Source organism: Triturus cristatus, chromosome 12, assembly GCF_964204655.1.
Source record: "Triturus cristatus chromosome 12, aTriCri1.1, whole genome shotgun sequence".
In the NCBI taxonomy this organism is placed as follows: domain Eukaryota; kingdom Metazoa; phylum Chordata; class Amphibia; order Caudata; family Salamandridae; genus Triturus; species Triturus cristatus.
The window spans coordinates 94,341,082-94,361,321 of record NC_140595.1 but is presented as its reverse complement, the minus strand read 5'-3'; the positions used below and the strand labels follow the sequence as shown (position 1 = coordinate 94,361,321).

Here is a 20,240-nt window from a genome sequence, read left to right as displayed (position 1 = left end):
GCATTGTACATAGAATTCCCTTTATCATTGCAAAGGCTGATCCCTCACATGCAGGTGTCGGTGAACTGCATTTGATATGGAATGTCCTTTATTTTTGCAGAGCTGACCCCTCCCATGCTGGTGAACTGCATTGTATATAGAATGTCCTTTATCTTTGCAGAGCTGACCCCTCCCATGCAGGTGCTGGTGAACTGCACTGTATATCTAATGCGCACTCTCCTTGCAGAGCTGACCCTTCCCATGCATGTGTTGGTGAAGGGCATTGTATATGGAATCTGGTCTATTTTTGCAGAGCTGGCCCATGCATGCAGTTGCTTGTGAACTGCATTGCATATGAAATGCCCTTTACCCTGGCAGAGCTGAACCCTCGCATGGAACCCTCACATGCATGTATTGGTGATGGGCATTGTATATGGAGTGCCCTTTATCCTTGCGGAGCTGACCCCTCACATGCAGGTGCTGCTGAACTGCATTGTATATGGAATGACCTTTATCTTTGCGGAGCTGACCCCTCACATGCAGGTGATTGCAAAACATGAGACTTCATATCCTTGCAGAGCCTGCGCCTTCCATGCAGGTGTGGGTGACCTGCATTGTATAGATGTTGCCCTTAATCCTTGCGGAGCTGACCCCTCACATGCAGGTGTCACTGACCTGCATTGTATATAGAATGCGCGTTATCCATGTGGCACTGACCCCTCAAATGCAGAAGCTGGTGAACTGCATTGTATATGGAATGCCCTTAATCCTTCCGGAGCTGACCCCTCATATGCTGGTGAACTGCATTGTATATGGAATGCCCTTAATCCTTCTGGAGCTGACCCCTCATATGCAGGTGAACTGCATTGCACATAGAATTCCCTTTATCCTTGCAAAGGCTGATCCCTCACATGCAGGTGCTGGTGAACTGCATTGTATATAGAATGCGCTTTATCCATGTGGAACTAACCCCTCCCATGCAGGTGCTGCTGAACTGCATTGTATATAGAATGCCCTTTATCCTTGTGGAGCTGACCCCTCACATGCAGGTGCTGCTGAACTGCATTGTATATGGAATGACCTTTATCCTTGCGGAGCTGACCCTTCGCATGCAGTTGCTGCTGAACTGATTTGTATATGGAATGACCTTTATCCTTGTGGAGCTGACCCCTCACATGCAGGTGCTGCTGAACTGCATTGTATAAGGAATTACCTTTATCCATGTGGAACTAACCCCTCACATGCAGGTGCTGCTGAACTGCATTGTATATGGAATGCCATTTATCCTTGCGGAGCTGACCCCTCACATGCAGGTGCTGCTGAACTGCATTGTATATGGAATGCCCTTTATCCTTGCGGAGCTGACCCCTCACATGCAGGTGCTGCTGAACTGCATTGTATATGGAGTGCCCTTTATCCTTGCGGAGCTGACCCCTCACATGCAGGTGCTGCTGAACTGCATTGTATATGGAATGCCCTTTATCCTTGCGGAGCTGACCCCTCACATGCAGGTGATTGCAATATGAGCCTTTATATCCTTGCAGAGCCTTCGCCTCCCATGCAGTTGTCGGTGAACTGCATTGTATAGAGAATACCCTTTATTCTTGCATACCAACCCCTCCCATGCAGGTCCTGGTGAACTGCATTGAATAGAGGATGTCCCTGCGGAGCTGACCCTTCACATGCACTTGCCGGTGAACTGCATTGTAGAGAATGCCCTTTATTCTTGCAGGCCTGACCCCTCACATGCAGGTGCTGCTGAACTGCATTGTATATGGAATGCCCTTTATCCGTGTGGCACTGGCCCCTCACATCGAGGTGCTGGTGAACTGCATTGTATAAGGAATGCCCTTTATCCATGTGGCACTGACCCCTCCCATGCAGGTGATTGCAATACATGAGCCTTCACATCCTTGCAGAGCTGGCTCCTCCCTTGCAGGTGTGGTGAACTGCATTGCATACTGAATTGACCTTTATCCGTGCAGAGCAGCATGCTGGTGTAAGTTGACTGTATTATATATCATCTTGTCCGTTATCCAATCGGGATCTGACCCTTACATGCTGGTGTTGGAATCTGCAATGTACACGTAATGCCCGTAATCCGTGCAGGACCAGCCCTGCACATGCAGATACAGGTGACTACAATACACGGAGCATCCCTCTGCAACAAAAACCTGTACCTCACACACAATATTGCTCTATTGAGATAGGGTATGCATGGTGTGTGGTGACATCACCCCCGTGCGTGCAGGTCATTGGTCGCTGCCCTGTGTCAATCACACACTAGCTGCCAGGCTCTGCACTCTGCGTGCAGATTTTGCATTCTTGCCGTGTAAGAAGCCCTCTTCTCCAGTGCAAGCAGCCCTAGTCATGCATATAGGACCAGAGTGGGGGGTAGTCTGCAGTAACCTGCCCACGTGCTTTGCTGGTGACACCTTGGTGCCTAAATGTGTATATTTTGGGGAGGTACACAATAAATCCGCTCTGAACCCCCCCCCCCCCCCCCCCCCCCCCAATGCAGGTGAAGGAACGCCAGTACCTTTCTCACTCCAGACTCTTCGTTTTCCACTTGTTGGTCTCTCCTATCTTGTAAACCACCGCCCAGGGTGGGGGCGGCGAGGGTCTTTGGGAATTGCCTACGGATCCCCCTTACGTAGCCTCTGCTGTGATGCGGCCTCAGGTGTGTCGCGCGCCGGGAGATGGCTGGATCTCGCGCGCCTCCGCCAGCGGTTTGGACCCGTCCTGCCTCCTCTGCCTCCGTGATCAGAGCATCCTTGGATGCTTTAAGGCAATGCTTGGGTTGCCGGTAGCAACTGGTAGCTATGGCAACCCCAGAGGCACCGCACTTGTTGAGGCTAGGGATGCGGGAGCCTGAGAGATGCCCATCGCTGCCACCCACTCACTTCCTCCTGCCTGCATCCAGTCACGCCTGCACTCAGCTCGCGTGGGTGTCTGCGGGGGTCTCTCCTGCTCTCGCCCACAGGTGGAGGGGGCGGGGGCGTCCCCAGCAGTTTATCCAGGAATGCGAGTGGTGCCTCTCCCACATTTAACCAGTTGCGGGGCTGTCCCCCCACCCAGGGGTGCAGGGGAGTCTTTCTGTATTCTACCAGCAGGTTGTTGCTCGTCGCTTGCGCTGTAATGTACCGAGGCTCAGCCGTGCAATCCTTCTCTTGGGTGTGCGTGTCTTGCTCTTCCCAGGCCCTCTTTGCTCACACAGGGGGCGGAGGTCATTCTCTTCCGCATTACATGGGCCGGGCACACACACAAAGGGTCAAAGCCTGGTCCTGTATTAGTAAACCATTAGTTGCAGCCCTGGATGGCAGCAGCTCTGACCAATCAGATCCTTCCCCAGGTTTTGGTCTAAAGCATTTTTACTGGAACACAGAACAAGAGGGACTGTGGAACCCAGCCTGTGTGTATGTGTATATATACACTCTCTCTCTCCCCCCCCCCCCGTGGAACACAGAGAGTGGATACACACCAACACTACAGTGTACTTCTATCCCCTCATGGAACACAAGCAGTGGATACACACCAACACACAGAGGAGTTCTCTCCAGGGAACACGGAACACAGGCAGTGAATACACACCAACACACAGGAGTTCTATCTCTCAGGGAACACAGACAGCGGATACACACCAACACACAGGAGTTCTATCTCTCAGGGAACACAGGCAGTGGATACACACCAGCACACAGGAGTTCTATCTCTCAGGGAACACAGGCAGTGGATACACACCAGCGCACAGGAGTTCTGTCTCTCAGGGAACACGGAACACAGGCAGTGGATACACACCAACACACAGAGATGTTCTCTCCCGGGAACACGGAACACAGGCAGTGGATACACACCAACACACAGAGGAGTTCTCTCCAGGGAACACGGAACACAGGCAGTGAATACACACCAACACACAGGAGTTCTATCTCTCAGGGAACACAGGCAGTGGATACACACCAGCACACAGGAGTTCTATCTCTCAGGGAACACAGGCAGTGGATACACACCAACACACTGAGGAGTTCTCTCCAGGGAACACGGAACACAGGCAGTGGATACACACCAACACACAGAGGAGTTCTCTCCAGGGAACACGGAACACAGGCAGTGGATACACACCAACACACAGAGGAGTTCTATCTCTCAGGGAACACAGGCAGTGGATACACACCAACACACTGAGGAGTTCTCTCGAGGGAACACGGAACACAGGCAGTGGATACACACCAACACACAGAGGAGTTCTCTCCAGGGAACACGGAACACAGGCAGTGGATACACACCAACACACAGACGAGTTCTCTCCAGGGAACACGGAACACAGGCAGTGGATACACACCAACACACAGAGGAGTTCTATCTCTCAGGGAACACAAACAGTGGATACACACCAACACACAGAGGAGTTCTCTCCAGGGAACACGGAACACAGGCAGTGGTTACACACCAACACACAGAGGAGTTCTATCTCTCAGGGAACATGGAACACAGGCAGTGGATACAAACCAACACACAGAGGAGTTCTATCTCTCAGGGAACACAGGCAGTGGATACACACAGGAGTTCTCTCCAGGGAACACGGAACACAGGCAGTGGATACACACCAACACACAGAGGAGTTCTATCTCAGGGAACACGGAACACAGGCAGTGGATACACACCAACACACAGAGGAGTTCTCTCCAGGGAACACAGAACACAGGCAGTGGATACACACCAACACACAGAGGAGTTTTCTCCAGGGAACACAGAACACAGGCTGTGGATACACACCAACACACAGAGGAGTTCTATCTCTCAGGGAACACAGGCAGTGGATACACACCAACACACAGAGGAGTTCGATCTCTCAAGGAACACAGGCAGTGGATACACACAGAGGAGTTCTATCTCTCCGGGAACACAGAACACAGGCAGTGGATACACACCAACACACAGAGGAGTTCTCTCCAGGGAACACAGAACACAGGCAGTGGATACACACCAACACACAGAGGAGTACGATCTCTCAAGGAACACAGGCAGTGGATACACACAGAGGAGTTCTATCTCTCCGGGAACAGGGAACACAGGCTGTGGATACACACCAACACACAGAGGAGTTCGATCTCTCAAGGAACACAGGCAGTGGATACACACAGAGGAGCTCTATCTTTCCGGGAACAGGGAACACAGGCAGTGGATACACACCAACACACAGAGGAGTTCTATCTCTCAGGGAACACAGGCAGCGGATACACACAGAGGAGTTCGCTCCAGGGAACACGGAACACAGGCAGTGGATACACACCAACACACAGAGGAGTTCTATCTCTCAGGGAACACGGAACACAGGCAGTGGATACACACCTACAGACAGACGAGTTCTATCTCTCAGGGAACACAGACAGTGGATACACACCAACACACAGAGGAGTTCTCTCCAGGGAACACAGGCAGTGGTTACACACCAACACACAGAGGAGTTCTATCTCTCAGGGAACATGGTCTAAAGCATTTTTACTGGAACACAGAACAAGAGGGATTGTGGAACCCAGCCTGTGTGTATGTGTATATATACACTCTCTCTCTCTCTCCCTCCACCCGTGGAACACAGAGAGTGGATACACACCAACACTACAGTGGACTTCTATCCCCTCATGGAACACAAGCAGTGGATACACACCAACACACAGAGGAGTTCTCTCCAGGGAACACGGAACACAGGCAGTGAATACACACCAACACACAGGAGTTCTATCTCTCAGGGAACACAGGCAGTGGATACACACCAACACACAGGAGTTCTATCTCTCAGGGAACACAGGCAGTGGATACACACCAGCACACAGGAGTTCTATCTCAGGGAACACAGGCAGTGGATACACACCAGCGCACAGGAGTTCTGTCTCTCAGGGAACACGGAACACAGACAGTGGATACACACCAACACACAGAGGAGTTCTATCTCTCAGGGAACACAGACAGTGGATACACACCAACACACAGAGGAGTTCTCTCCAGGGAACACAGGCAGTGGTTACACACCAACACACAGAGGAGTTCTATCTCTCAGGGAACATGGTCTAAAGCATTTTTACTGGAACACAGAACAAGAGGGATTGTGGAACCCAGCCTGTGTGTATGTGTGTATATATACACTCTCTCTCTCTCTCTCTCTCTCTCTCTCTCCCTCCACCCGTGGAACACAGAGAGTGGATACACACCAACACTACAGTGGACTTCTATCCCCTCATGGAACACAAGCAGTGGATACACACCAACACACAGAGGAGTTCTCTCCAGGGAACACGGAACACAGGCAGTGAATACACACCAAAACACAGGAGTTCTATCTCTCAGGGAACACAGGCAGTGGATACACACCAACACACAGGAGTTCTATCTCTCAGGGAACACAGGCAGTGGATACACACCAGCACACAGGAGTTCTATCTCAGGGAACACAGGCAGTGGATACACACCAGCGCACAGGAGTTCTGTCTCTCAGGGAACACGGAACACAGACAGTGGATACACACCAACACACAGAGGAGTTCTCTCCCGGGAACAGGGAAAACAGGCAGTGGATACACACCAACACACAGAGGAGTTCTCTCCAGGGAACACGGAACACAGGCAGTGAATACACACCAACACACAGGAGTTCTATCTCTCAGGGAACACAGGCAGTGGATACACACCAGCACACAGGAGTTCTATCTCTCAGGGAACACAGGCAGTGGATACACACCAACACACAGAGGAGTTCTATCTCTCAGGGAACGCAGGCAGTCGATACACACCAACACACACAGGAGTTCTATCTCTCAGGGAACACGGAACACAGGCAGTGGATACACACCAACACACAGAGGAGTTCTATCTCTCAGGGAACACGGAACACAGGCAGTGGATACACACCAACACACAGAGGAGTTCTATCTCTCATGGAACACAGGCAGTGGATACACACCAACACACTGAGGAGTTCTCTCCAGGGAACACGGAACACAGGCAGTGGATACACACCAACACACAGACGAGTTCTCTCCAGGGAACACGGAACACAGGCAGTGGATACACACCTACACACAGAGGAGTTCTCTCCAGGGAACACGGAACACAGACAGTGGATACACACCAACACACAGAGGAGTTCTCTCCAGGGAACACGGAACACAGGCAGTGGTTACACACCAACACCCAGAGGAGTTCTATCTCTCAGGGAACATGGAACACAGGCAGTGGATACATACCAACACACAGAGGAGTTCTATCTCTCAGGGAACACAGGCAGTGGATACGCACAGAGGAGTTCTCTCTAGGGAACACGGAACACAGGCAGTGGATACACACCAACACACAGGAGTTCTCTCCAGGGAACACAGAATATAGGCAGTGGATACATACCAACACACAGAGGAGTTCTATCTCTCAGGGAACACAGGCAGTGGATACACACAGAGGAGTTCTCTACAGGGAACACGGAACACAGGCAGTGGATACACACCAACACACAGAGGAGTTCGATCTCTCAAGGAACACAGGCAGTGGATACACACAGAGGAGTTCTCTCCAGGGAACACGGAACACAGGCAGTGGATACACACAGAGCAGTTCTATCTCTCAGGGAACACAGGCAGTGGATACACACAGATGAGTTCTCTCCAGGGAACACGGAACACAGGCAGTGGATACACACAGAGGAGCTCTATCTCTCCGGGAACACGGAACACAGGCAGTGAATACACACAAACACACAGAGGAGTTCTCTCCAGGGAACACGGAACACAGGCAGTGGATACACACCAACACACACAGGAGTTCTCTCCAGGGAACACAGAACACAGGCAGTGGATACACACCAACACACAGAGGAGTTCTCTCCAGGGAACACGGAACACAGGCAGTGGATACATACAAACACACAGAGGAGTTCTCTCCAGGGAACACGGAACACAGGCAGTGGATACACACCAACATACAGAGGAGTTCTCTCCAGGGAACACGGAACACAGGCAGCGGATACACACCAACACACAGGAGTTCTATCTCTCAGTGAACACAGGCCGTGGATACACACCAACACATAGGAGTTCTATCTCTCAGGGAACACGGAACACAGTCAGTGGATACACACCAACACACAGAGGAGTTCTATCTCAGGGAACACGGAACACAGGCAGTGGATACACACCAACACACAGAGGAGTTCTCTCCAGGGAACACAGAACACAGGCAGTGGATACACACCAACACACAGAGGAGTTCTATCTCTCAGGGAACACAGGCAGTGGATACACACAGAGGAGCTCTATCTTTCCGGGAACAGGGAACACAGGCAGTGGATACACACCAACACACAGAGGAATTCTATCTCTCAGAGAACACAGGCAGCGGATACACACAGAGGAGTTCGCTCCAGGGAACACGGAACACAGGCAGTGGATACACACCAACACACAGAGGAGTTCTATCTCTCAGGGAACGCGGAACACAGGCAGTGGATATAACCTACACACAGACGAGTTCTATCTCTCAGGGAACAAAGACAGTGGATACACACCAACACACAGAGGAGTTCTCTCCAGAGAACACGGAACACAGGCAGTGGAGACACACCAACACACAGAGGAGTTCTCTCCAGGGAACACGGAACACAGGCAGTGGATACACACCAACACACAGAGGAGTTCTCTCCAGGGAACACGGAACACAGGCAGTGGATACACACCAACACACAGAGGAGTTCTCACAAGGGAACACGGAACACAGGCAGTGGAGACACACCAACACACAGAGGAGATCTCTCCAGGGAACACGGAACACAGGCAGTGGATACACACCAACACACAGAGGAGTTCTCTCCAGGGAACACAGAACACAGGCAGTGGATACACACCAACACACAGGAGTTCTCTCCAGGGAACACGGAACACAGGCAGTGGATACACACCAACACACAGAGGAGTTCTATCTCTCAGGGAACACAGGCAGTGGATACACACCAACACACAGAGGAGTTCGATCTCTCAAGGAACACAGGCAGTGGATACACACAGAGGAGTTCTATCTCTCCGGGAACACAGGCAGTGGATACACACCAACACACAGAGGAGTTCTCTCTCTAGGGAACACAGAACAAAGGCAGTGGATACACACCAACACACAGAGGAGTTCTCTCCAGGGAACACAGAACCCAGGCAGTGGATACACACTAACACACAGAGGAGTTCTCTCCAGGGAACACAGAACACAGGCAGTGGATACATACCAACACACAGAGGAGTTTTCTCCAGGGAACACAGAACACAGGCTGTGGATACACACCAATACACAGAGGAGTTCTATATCTCAGGGAACACAGGCAGTGGATACACACCAACACACAGAGGAGTTCGATCTCTCAAAGAACACAGGCAGTGGATACACACAGAGGAGTTCTATCTCTCCGGGAACACAGAACACAGGCAGTGGATACACACCAACACACAGAGGAGTTCTCTCCAGGGAACACAGAACACAGGCAGTGGATACACACCAACACACAGAGGAGTTCGATCTCTCATGGAACACAGGCAGTGGATACACACAGAGGAGTTCTATCTCTCCGGGAACAGGGAACACAGGCTGTGGATACACACCAACACACAGAGGAGTTCGATCTCTCAAGGAACACAGGCAGTGGATACACACAGAGGAGCTCTATCTTTCCGGGAACAGGGAACACAGGCAGTGGATACACACCAACACACAGAGGAGTTCTATCTCTCAGGGAACACAGGCAGCGGATACACACAGAGGAGTTCGCTCCAGGGAACACGGAACACAGGCAGTGGATACACACCAACACACAGAGGAGTTCTATCTCTCAGGGAACACGAAACACAGGCAGTGGATAAACACCTACACACAGACGAGTTCTATCTCTCAGGGAACACAGACAGTGGATACACACCAACACACAGAGGAGTTCTCTCCAGAGAACACGGAACACAGGCAGTGGAGACACACCAACACACAGAGGAGTTCTCTCCAGGGAACACGGAACACAGGCAGTGGATACACACCAACACACAGAGGAGTTCTCTCCAGGGAACACGGAACACAGGCAGTGGATACACACCAACACACAGAGGAGTTCTCTCCAGGGAACACGGAACACAGGCAGTGGAGACACACCAACACACAGAGGAGATCTCTCCAGGGAACACGGAACACAGGCAGTGGATACACACCAACACACAGAGGAGTTCTCTCCAGGGAACACGGGACACAGGCAGTGGATACACACCAACACACAGAGGAGTTCTCTCCAGGGAACACAGAACACAGGCAGTGGATACACACCAACACACAGGAGTTCTCTCCAGGGAACACGGAACACAGGCAGTGGATACACACCAACACACAGAGGAGTTCTATGTCTCAGGGAACACAGGCAAAGGATACACACCAACACACAGAGGAGTTCGATCTCTCAAGGAACACAGGCAGTGGATACACACAGAGGAGTTCTATCTCTCCGGGAACACAGGCAGTGGATACACACCAACACACAGAGGAGTTCTCTCCAGGGAACACAGAACACAGGCAGTGTATACACACCAACACACAGAGGAGTTCGATCTCTCAAGGAACACAGGCAGTGGATACACACAGAGGAGTTCTATCTCTCCGGGAACAGGGAACACAGGCAGTGGATATACACCAACACACAGAGGAGTTCGATCTCTCAAGGAACACAGGCAGTGGATACACACAGAGGAGCTCTATCTCTCCGGGAACAGGGAACACAGGCAGTGGATACACACCAACACACAGAGGAGTTCTATCTCTCAGGGAACACAGGCAGCGGATACACACAGAGGAGTTCGCTCCAGGGAACACGGAACACAGGCAATGTATATACACCAACACACAGAGGAGTTCTATCTCTCAGGGAACACGGAACACAGGCAGTGGATACACACCAACACACAGAGGAGTTCTATCTCTCAGGGAACACAGGCAGTGGATACACACCAACACACAGAGGAGTTCTATCTCTCAGGGAACACGGAACACAGGCAGTGGATACACACCAACACACAGAGGAGTTCTATCTCTCATAGAACACGGAACACAGGCAGTGGATAAACACCTACACACAGAGGAGTTCTATCTCTCAGGGAACACAGGCAGTGGATACACACAGACACACCGAGGAGTTCTCTCCAGAGAACACGGAACACAGGCAGTGGATACACACCAACACACAGAGGAGTTCTCTCCAGGGAACACGGAACACAGGCAGGGGATACACACCAACACACAGAGGAGTTCTCTCCAGGGAACACGGAACACAGGCAGTGGAGACACACCAACACACAGAGGAGTTCTCTCCAGGGAACACGGAACACAGGCAGTGGATACACACCAACACACAGAGGAGTTCTCTCCAGGGAACACGGAACACAGGCAGTGGATACACACCAACACACAGAGAAGTTCTATCTCTCAGGGAACACAGGCAGTGGATACACACCAACACACAGAGGAGTTCTCTCCAGGGAACACAGAACACAGGCAGTGGATACACACCAACACACAGAGAAGTTCTATCTCTCAGGGAACACAGGCAGTGGATACACACCGGCACACAGAGGAGTTCTATCTCACAGGGAACACGGAACACAGGCAGTGGATACACACCGAGGAGTTCTCTCCAGGGAATGTGGAACACAGGCAGTGGGTTTACACCAAGACTATAGAGATGTTTTCCCCTGATAATGTGTAACATAGGCTGTAGATACACATCAACCCCAAAGAGGTGTTCTCTCCTGGAGATGTGGAAAACTACGAGGGCCTGCTGATTATCACACAGCTCAGAATCCCGACCCCTGTGCTAAGTGATGCTTGCACGAGGCTTACAATTTAAACTGGAACTTGTAATGAGGGCCAAAATGATGGATATCTCAGTGACGTCATTTAATATTGGCACCGGGCACACAGTACAAAAGTTAAAGGCACCTGCTATGAGCACAATATACAGAATTTTAATGATCGAAGACTTCATTAGCACAGAAGGGGAATCTCCTCAAGCTCTGTTTATTTGTAAGACCATCAGTGCAGTGGCCCAAAGTTTTTCTTAGGGACCCTACGCCTGCGTTGCCAGATGTGGTAGTTGCCAGATGCCAAGGATGCCTTGTTTTAATTCCACCTCATGTCTCTTCTTCCACGCTCTACACTTCTTGTCTCTTAAGCTCACCCTTGCAGGTTCTTTTTCTTCCTTGCTTTCTACGTTTGACACTGTTTTCCTATTTGTCTCCCCCTTTCTCGTTTTCTGCTTTTCTCCATTTTGCTCTGGGTCAACGTCTAATGATGCAAAACACCTAAACATTAGTTTCTGTGCTCACTACAGGCACGCATTAAGCACTGAGTATGTCAAAATAATTTTGAGGGGTGGCTGGCAATAAAGTGCGAGGCCCAGTCCTGCTTCCGAGCCCACCCTTGGAGCTACAGCCCTGGATAAGGTCTGTGCCCATTGAAATGAGGCTCCTTCGATGGTGTCTTGATGAAGTGAATGGCGGAACAGACACAAGGACCTTGCAATCCAGCCTAGAACCGAATCACAGCCATCTAGCTTATACAAGTCCTCCAAACCACCTTGATTGGTAAAGGATGTCTCCACATGAGGTAGCGCCCCTTGATTGGTAAAGGATGTCTCCACATGAGGTAGCTCCCCTTGATTGATGAAGGACGTCTCCACGTGAGGTGGCTCACCTTGACTGGAGAAGGATGTCTCCACATGACGCAGCGCCCCTTGATTGGTGAAGGACGTCTCCATGCGAGGTAGCACCCCTTGATTGGTATAGGGTGCCTCCACATGAGGTAGCGCCCCTTGATTGATGAAGGACATCTCCACATGAGGTGGCGCACCTTGACTGGAGAAGGATGTCTCCACATGACGTAGCGTCCCTTGATTGGTGAAGGATGTCTCCATGTGAGGTAGCACCCCTTGATTGGTATAGGGTGCCTCCACATGAGGTAGCGCCCCTTGATTGGTGAAGGACGTCTCCACATGAGGTAGGGCCCCTTGATTGGTGAAGGATGTCTCCACATGAGGTAGCTCCCCTTGATTGATGAAGGACGTCTCCACGTGAGGTGGCGCACCTTGACTGGAGAAGGATGTCTCCACATGTCGTAGCGCCCCTTGATTGGTGAAGGACGTCTCCACATGAGGTAGCACCCCTTGATTGGTATAGGATGTCTTCACATGAGGTAGCGCCCCTTGATTGGTGAAGGATGTCTTTACATGAGGTAGCACCCCTTGAAAGGTGAAGGATGTCTCCACATGATGTAGCGCCTCTTGATTGGAGAAGTACGTATCCACATGAGGTATTGCCTCTTGATTGGTGAAGGATGTCTCCACAAGACGTAGCACACCCTGATTAGTATAGGATGTTTCCACATGAGGTAGCGCCTTCGATTGGTGAAGGATGTCTCCACATGACGTAGCGCCCCCTGATTGGGGAAGGTGTTTCCACATGAGGTAGCGTCCCCATGACTGGGGAAGGACGTCTCCACATGAGGTAGCGCTCCTCGATGGGTGAAGGATGTCTCCACATGAGATAGCGCCCCTCGATTGTAAAAGGATGTCTCCACATGACGTAGCGCACCTTGATTGGTATAGGACATCTCCACATAAGGTAGCGCCCCTTGATTGGTGAAGGATGTCTTCACATGAGGTACGTCCTTTGATTGGTGAAGGACATCTCCACATGACGTAGCACCCCTTGAAAGGTGAAGGATGTCTCCACATGATGTAGTGCCTCTTGATTGGTGAAGGACGTCTCCACATGATGTAGCGCCCCCAATCGGGGAATGATGTCTCCACATGAGGTAGTGTCCCCCCCTGACTGGAGAAGGACATCTCCTCATGAGGTAGCGCTCCTTGATTGGTGAAGGATGTCTCCACATGACATAGTGCCCCTTGATTGGTATAGGATGTCTCCACATGAGGTAGCTCCCCTTGATTGATGAAGGACGTCTCCACGTGAGGTGGCGCACCTTGACTGGAGAAGGATGTCTCCACATGACGCAGCGCCCCTTGATTGGTGAAGGACGTCTCCATGCGAGGTAGCACCCCTTGATTGGTATAGGGTGCCTCCACATGAGGTAGCGCCCCTTGATTGATGAAGGACATCTCCACATGAGGTGGCGCACCTTGACTGGAGAAGGATGTCTCCACATGACGTAGCGTCCCTTGATTGGTGAAGGACGTCTCCATGTGAGGGAGCACCCCTTGATTGGTATAGGGTGCCTCCACATGAGGTAGCTCCCCTTGATTGATGAAGGACGTCTCCATGTGAGGTGGCGCACCTTGACTGGAGAAGGATGTCTCCACATGACGTAGCGTCCCTTGATTGGTGAAGGACGTCTCCATGTGAGGTAGCACCCCTTGATTGGTATAGGGTGCCTCCACATGAGGTAGGGCCCCTTGATTGGTGAAGGATGTCTCCACATGAGGTAGCACCCCTTGATTGGTATAGGGTGCCTCCACATGAGGTAGCGGCCATTGATTGGTATAGGATGCCTCAGCATGAGGTAGTGCCCCTTGATTGGTGAAGGACGTCTCAACATGAGGTAGGGCCCCTTGATTGGTGAAGGACGTCTCAACATGAGGTAGGGCCCCTTGATTGGTGAAGGACGTCTCAATAATGATGTAGCACTAAGGGTGGGCGTAGTTCGCGAAGTAGCACTTCGCGAAGCTACGCAAAGTGAAGTTCGCACTACGCGAGCTACGCGTAGCACTTCGCGAACTGCGTAGTAACATGTTCGCACTGTGCAAGATGTTGTTTTCAATGATTGCACAGTGCGGACAAGCAACCGGCACTGTGCAATCATTGAAAATGGCATCTTGCACAGTGCGAGCTGTAGTTTTCTGCTGCTCTAGTAGATTTTTACTCGAGCTTCAGCTTTCTCAACGCGAACTGGTAGTTTCTCATCGCGAGCATACGCGACCACTCGCAATGAGAAACCTGACCTCCTCGCGTTGGGAATCTCGCTGGGAGGTTTATTTTCCATGCTCGCGATCGCCAACTTGCAGTTGCTGATCGCGAACAAGGAAAAAGTCTCGCCGGGATGTCATTTTGCTTGCTCGCGGTCGCCAACTTGATGTTGAGGACCGCGAGCAAGCAAAAAATGACCGCAGCACTACGCAACACTACGCTACGTGTGTTCGCACTGTGCTACGTGCAGTTCGCGTAGTGCGAAGTAGCGCAAACTTCGCAAACTACGCGAGCGTAGCGTAGTGCTTCGCCCAGGCCTACGTAGCACCCCTTGAAAGGTAAAGGATATCTCCACATGATGTAGTGCGCCTTGATTGGTGAAGGGCCTCTCCACATGAGGTAGGGCCCCTTTATTGGTGAATTTGCACATGAGGTAGCACCCTTTGATTGGTGAAGGACATCTCCACATGACGTAGCACCCCTTGAAAGGTGAAGGATGTCTCCACGTGAGGTATCGCCTCTTGATTGGTGAAGGACGTCGTCACATGACGTAGTGCACCCTGATTGGTATAGGGTGTTTCCACATGAGGTACCCCTTATTGGGGAAGGATGTCTCCACATGAAGTAGCGCTTTTTTTCACCTCCCAACCTCACCTCCATTACTTTCCACGCCCGTCTCTGTCGCCGTACTTCCTGCACTAGGCCAGACCAAGCTCGCGCCCAGGGATTCAATGGCAGTGCCGGATGATGTAATTGGCACCATCCCCAGTGGAATCACAGACAAAAGCTGTTCACATCATCCTCCCTGGAGAATGCTTCCGGGTCACACCTTAGCAATAATAACTAGGCGATGGCGTGCCTAGTGCACACGAGATAGCTTCTGGCAAGGCAGTGACCCATGCTGTTTATACTGCAGAAGTAATAACCAGAGAGTGACATGCGATGTGCACTCTAGAGAACATGTCTACAAAGAGAGGGAACCTAGGGCTTTTTAAGCAGGTCAATGCACTCTAGAGAACAGCCATGGCATGCAGCATGAATAGTAATAAGGCAATGACGTGTCATGGATTGTGTTTGCATTTATATAGTGCTTGGTAGCTCTGACAGGGCACGTTTCTCTGTAACCCAAATTTAGTGGTTAATCCAGTGGTGGTTATTATTGTACATTTGTAGGTTAATGGGTCGGTCTTGTGCTCTATGGGAACTGACACATTATCTCTATTTTCAAGAGGGTGATTTATTTACGTTAATCGGAGTTAGGTGTAGTTATTAGAGTGTGTACCAGCAAGTGGAAAAGGGATGAGTAAATACATAGGGTGGAGGAGGTTAGATGTTGGGTTCTTGCTAAGAGAAGTTACACACAAGGAGAATATGCGATTTATGGGAGTGGGGTAAGCAGATAGGTAACTAAAGGTTAAGTGACGCATGATAGGTCACTCAGGAGGAGAGTTTATGATTTGTTATGAGGGGTATGGGGAGTTTACCGAAGTTTAGTAGAGAGTAGGGCAGCAGGCAAGTAAATGGCTTGAGTACACTTAAAGGAACTAAGGCCGCAGAGGATGGAGTGTAAGGAGAGGACCATTCAAACACAAACACAGGAGCAAGAATCATCCATAGCTATACATCAAGGGATTTTCATGCAGGGGTTTTGGAATGTTCAAGTAGGCTGCAAACTGAAGAAGTAGAAAGAAAGAAAGATGGGCAGTTGAATAACTGTGGGCAGGTGATATTAGTTGTTGCATCTTTGCCTGTTCTGTTTGGCTGTTGATGGTGTTGAATAATAACCAGTGATGATATGCTCTATGCACCTCACTGGAATAATAACCAGCAATGATATGCTCTATGCACCTCACTGGAATAATAACCAGCGATGATATGCTATATGCGCCTCACTGGAATAATAACCAGCAATGATATGCTCTATGCACCTCACTGGAGTAATAACCAGCGATGATATGCTCTATCCACCTCACTGGAATAATAACCAGTGATGATATGCTCTATGCACCTCACTGGAATAATAACCAGTGATGATATGCTCTATGCACGTCACTGGAATAATAACCAGTGATGATATGCTCTATGCACCTCACTGGAATAATAACCAGTGATGATATGCTCTATGGACCTGATAGGAATAATAACCAGCAACGGTATGCTCTGTGGACCTGATGGGAATAATAACCTGGGATTAAATGCTCTGTGCTCACCGTAGGAATAATGTCCAGTGATGATATGCTATATGCACCTGATAGGAATAATAACCAACGATGATATGCTGTATGCACCTGATCGTAATAACCAGCAATGATGTGCTCTATGGACCTGATAGGAATACTAACCAGTTATTATATGCTCTGTGCACATGGTACGAATAATGACCAATGATGATATACTATATGGAGCTGATAGGAATAATACCCAGTGATGATATGCTCTATGCATCTGATAGGAATAATAACCAAACATTATAGGCTCCATGCACCTGATTGGAATACTAGCCAGTGATGATATACTAATGCACCTGATAGGAATAATAACCAGCGACAATGTGGTCTGTGCACGTGATTGGAATAATAACCAGCTATCATATGCTCTGTGCACACAGTAGGAATAATATCTAGCGCTGATATGCTATATGCACCTGATGGGAAAAATAACCATCAATGATATATTGTATGCACCCGATAGGAATAATGACCAGTGATTATGTGCTCTGTTGTCCTAATAGGAATACTAACTAGCGATTATATGCTCTGTGCACATGGTAGTATTGTATCCAGTGATGATATGCTCTATGCACATGATTGGAATAATAGCCAGCGATGGTATCCTCTGTGGACCTGAGAGGAATAATAGCCAGCAATGTTATGCTCTACACATCTGATAGGAATAATAACCAGCAATGATTTGCTCTGAGCACCTAATAGGAATGATAACCAGATACTATATGCTCTCTGGAACTGATTGGAAAAATATCCAGCAATGATATGCTTTATGCAGCTGAAAGGAATAATACAAAGTGATTATATTCTCTATGGACCTGATAGGAATAATAACCAGAGATTATATGCTCTGTGCACACAGTAGGAGTAATAACCAGCAATGATATGCTCTGTGCACCTGACTGGAATAATAACCAGCAATGATGCTCTCTTTGGATCTGATAGGAATAATAACCAGCGATTTTATGCTCTGTGCACACGGCAGAAATACCAGTCAGCAATGGTATGCTCTATGGAGCTGATAGGAATAACAGCCAGCGATTTGACGCGCTGTGCATCTGAAAGGAATAACCAGCAATGATATGCCCTCTGCACCTGATAGGAATAATAGCCAGCGATGATATGCTTTATACAGCTGATAGGAATAATAACCAGCGACGATAGGATCTATGCACGCGGTTGGAATAATAACCAGCAATCATAAGCTCTGTGCACACAGTAGGAATAATATCCAGCGATGATATGCTATATGCACATGATAGGAAAAAAATAACCAGAAATTATGTGCTGTATGCACCCGATTGGAATAATAACCAGTGATTATGTGCTCTATGGACCTGAATGGAATAATAACCAGAGAAGATGTGCTCTGTGGACCTCATAGGAATACTAACCAGGGATTATATGCTCTGTGCACATTGTAGGAATAATATTCAGTATGATCTGCTCTATGCACATGATTGGAATAATAGCCAGCGATGGTATGTTCTGTGGACCTGATAGGAATAATAACCAGCAATGAAATGCACTGAGCAACTGAGAGGAATGATAACCTGATCTGATATGCTCCATGCACCTGATTGGAATAATAACCAGCGATGATGTGCTCTGTGCACATGATTGGAATATTAACCACCTTCATATGCTCTGTGCACACAGTAGGAAAAATATTGAGCGTTGATATGCTATATGCACCTGATAGGACAAATAACCAGTAATGATGTGCTGTATGCACCCGATTGAAATAATAACCAGTGACTATGTGCTCTATGGACCTAAATGGAATAATAAACAGTGTAGATGTGCTCTGTGGACCTCATAGGAATACTAACCAGGGATTATATGCTCTGTGCACATGGTAGGAATGATATCCAGTGATGATATGCTCTATGTACATGATTGGAATAAGAGCCAGCGATTGATGCTCTGTGGACCTGATAGGAATAATAGCCAGCGATGATGTGCCCTATGCAGCCACAGGAATAATAAACAGCAATGATACGTTCTGAGCACCTGATAGGAAGGATAACCAGATATGATATGCTCCATGCACCTAATTGGAATACTAGCCAGCGATGATATGCTGTATGCACCTGATCGGATTAATATCTAGAGACGATATGCTCTGTGCACGTGATTGGAATAATAACCAACAATCATATGCTTTGTGCACACAGTAGGATTAATAACCAGCAATGATATGCTCTGTGCACCTGGCTGGAATAATAACCAGTGATGATATGCTCTATGGACCTGATAGGAATAATATCCAGCGAGGATATGCTATATGGAACTGATAGGAATAATAACCAGCGATGATATGCTTTATGCTGACCTGACCTGGTCAATCCGGTCGCTCCTCCTGCCGCGTGGCCCACCCCGAGTGTGGCCGTTCTCCTCCCGCTGCCGCCGCCGCTGCCAAGAGTTGTTTTGTGCCTCTGTTAGGTCTGGCCCCCTGCCCCTGACTTTCCCTCTGTGACTGCTTCTTTTTTCTCATTGTATTCTGTATTGTTTCTTTGCCGTTTTTCTCGTCCCTCCTCGTGTTGGTTTTTGTTGCCCCTTGTCGCTCCAGTTCTCCCCTGCACCTCGGTGCCGCTGCCCCATCCCGCTCCCTGCCGCTGCTCCCCCGCGGCCCCACCCCCGCTCCCTCTAGCATCACCGCATCGTTCCCCCCCACTCGCCACCCCGCTCCCGCCTCCCAGCTGCTCCTCCCTCCCACAAGAGTACTTTAGGCGAGGCTCACGGGCATGGAGCTGTGACCTGACCTGACCTGGTCAGTCCGGTCGCTCCTCCTGCCGTGTGGCCCACCCCGAGTGTGGCCGTTCTCCTCCCGCTGCCGCCGCCGCTTCCAAGAGTAGTTTTGTGCCCCTGTTAGGTCTGGCCCCCTGCCCCTGACTTTCCCTCTGTGCCTGCTTCTTTTTTCTCATTGTATTCTGTATTGTTTCTTTGCCGTTTTTCTCGTCCCTCCTCGTGTTGGTTTTTGTTGCCCCTTGTCGCTCCAGTTCTCCCCTGCACCTCGGTGCCGCTGCCCCACCCAGCTCCCTGCCGCTGCTCCCCC

At 49.8% G+C, this 20,240-nt stretch overlaps 1 protein-coding gene across 2 annotated transcripts in view; it reads right to left on the bottom strand.

Moving 5' to 3' along the window:
- The window catches only part of LOC146772700 (cortexin-3-like), a 46,688-nt gene extending 26,953 nt beyond the window's left edge, over positions 1–19,735 (bottom strand). The window contains exon 1 of one of the 2 annotated variants that reach the window (XM_085639843.1): positions 19,523–19,735. The gene's annotated coding sequence lies outside the window, so the exon portion shown is untranslated. Of the gene's footprint in view, positions 1–2,518; positions 3,094–19,522 lie in introns of those variants that run through there. The other variant, XM_085639844.1, reaches the window with a different exon arrangement.
- Positions 19,736–20,240: the final 505 nt, after the last annotated feature.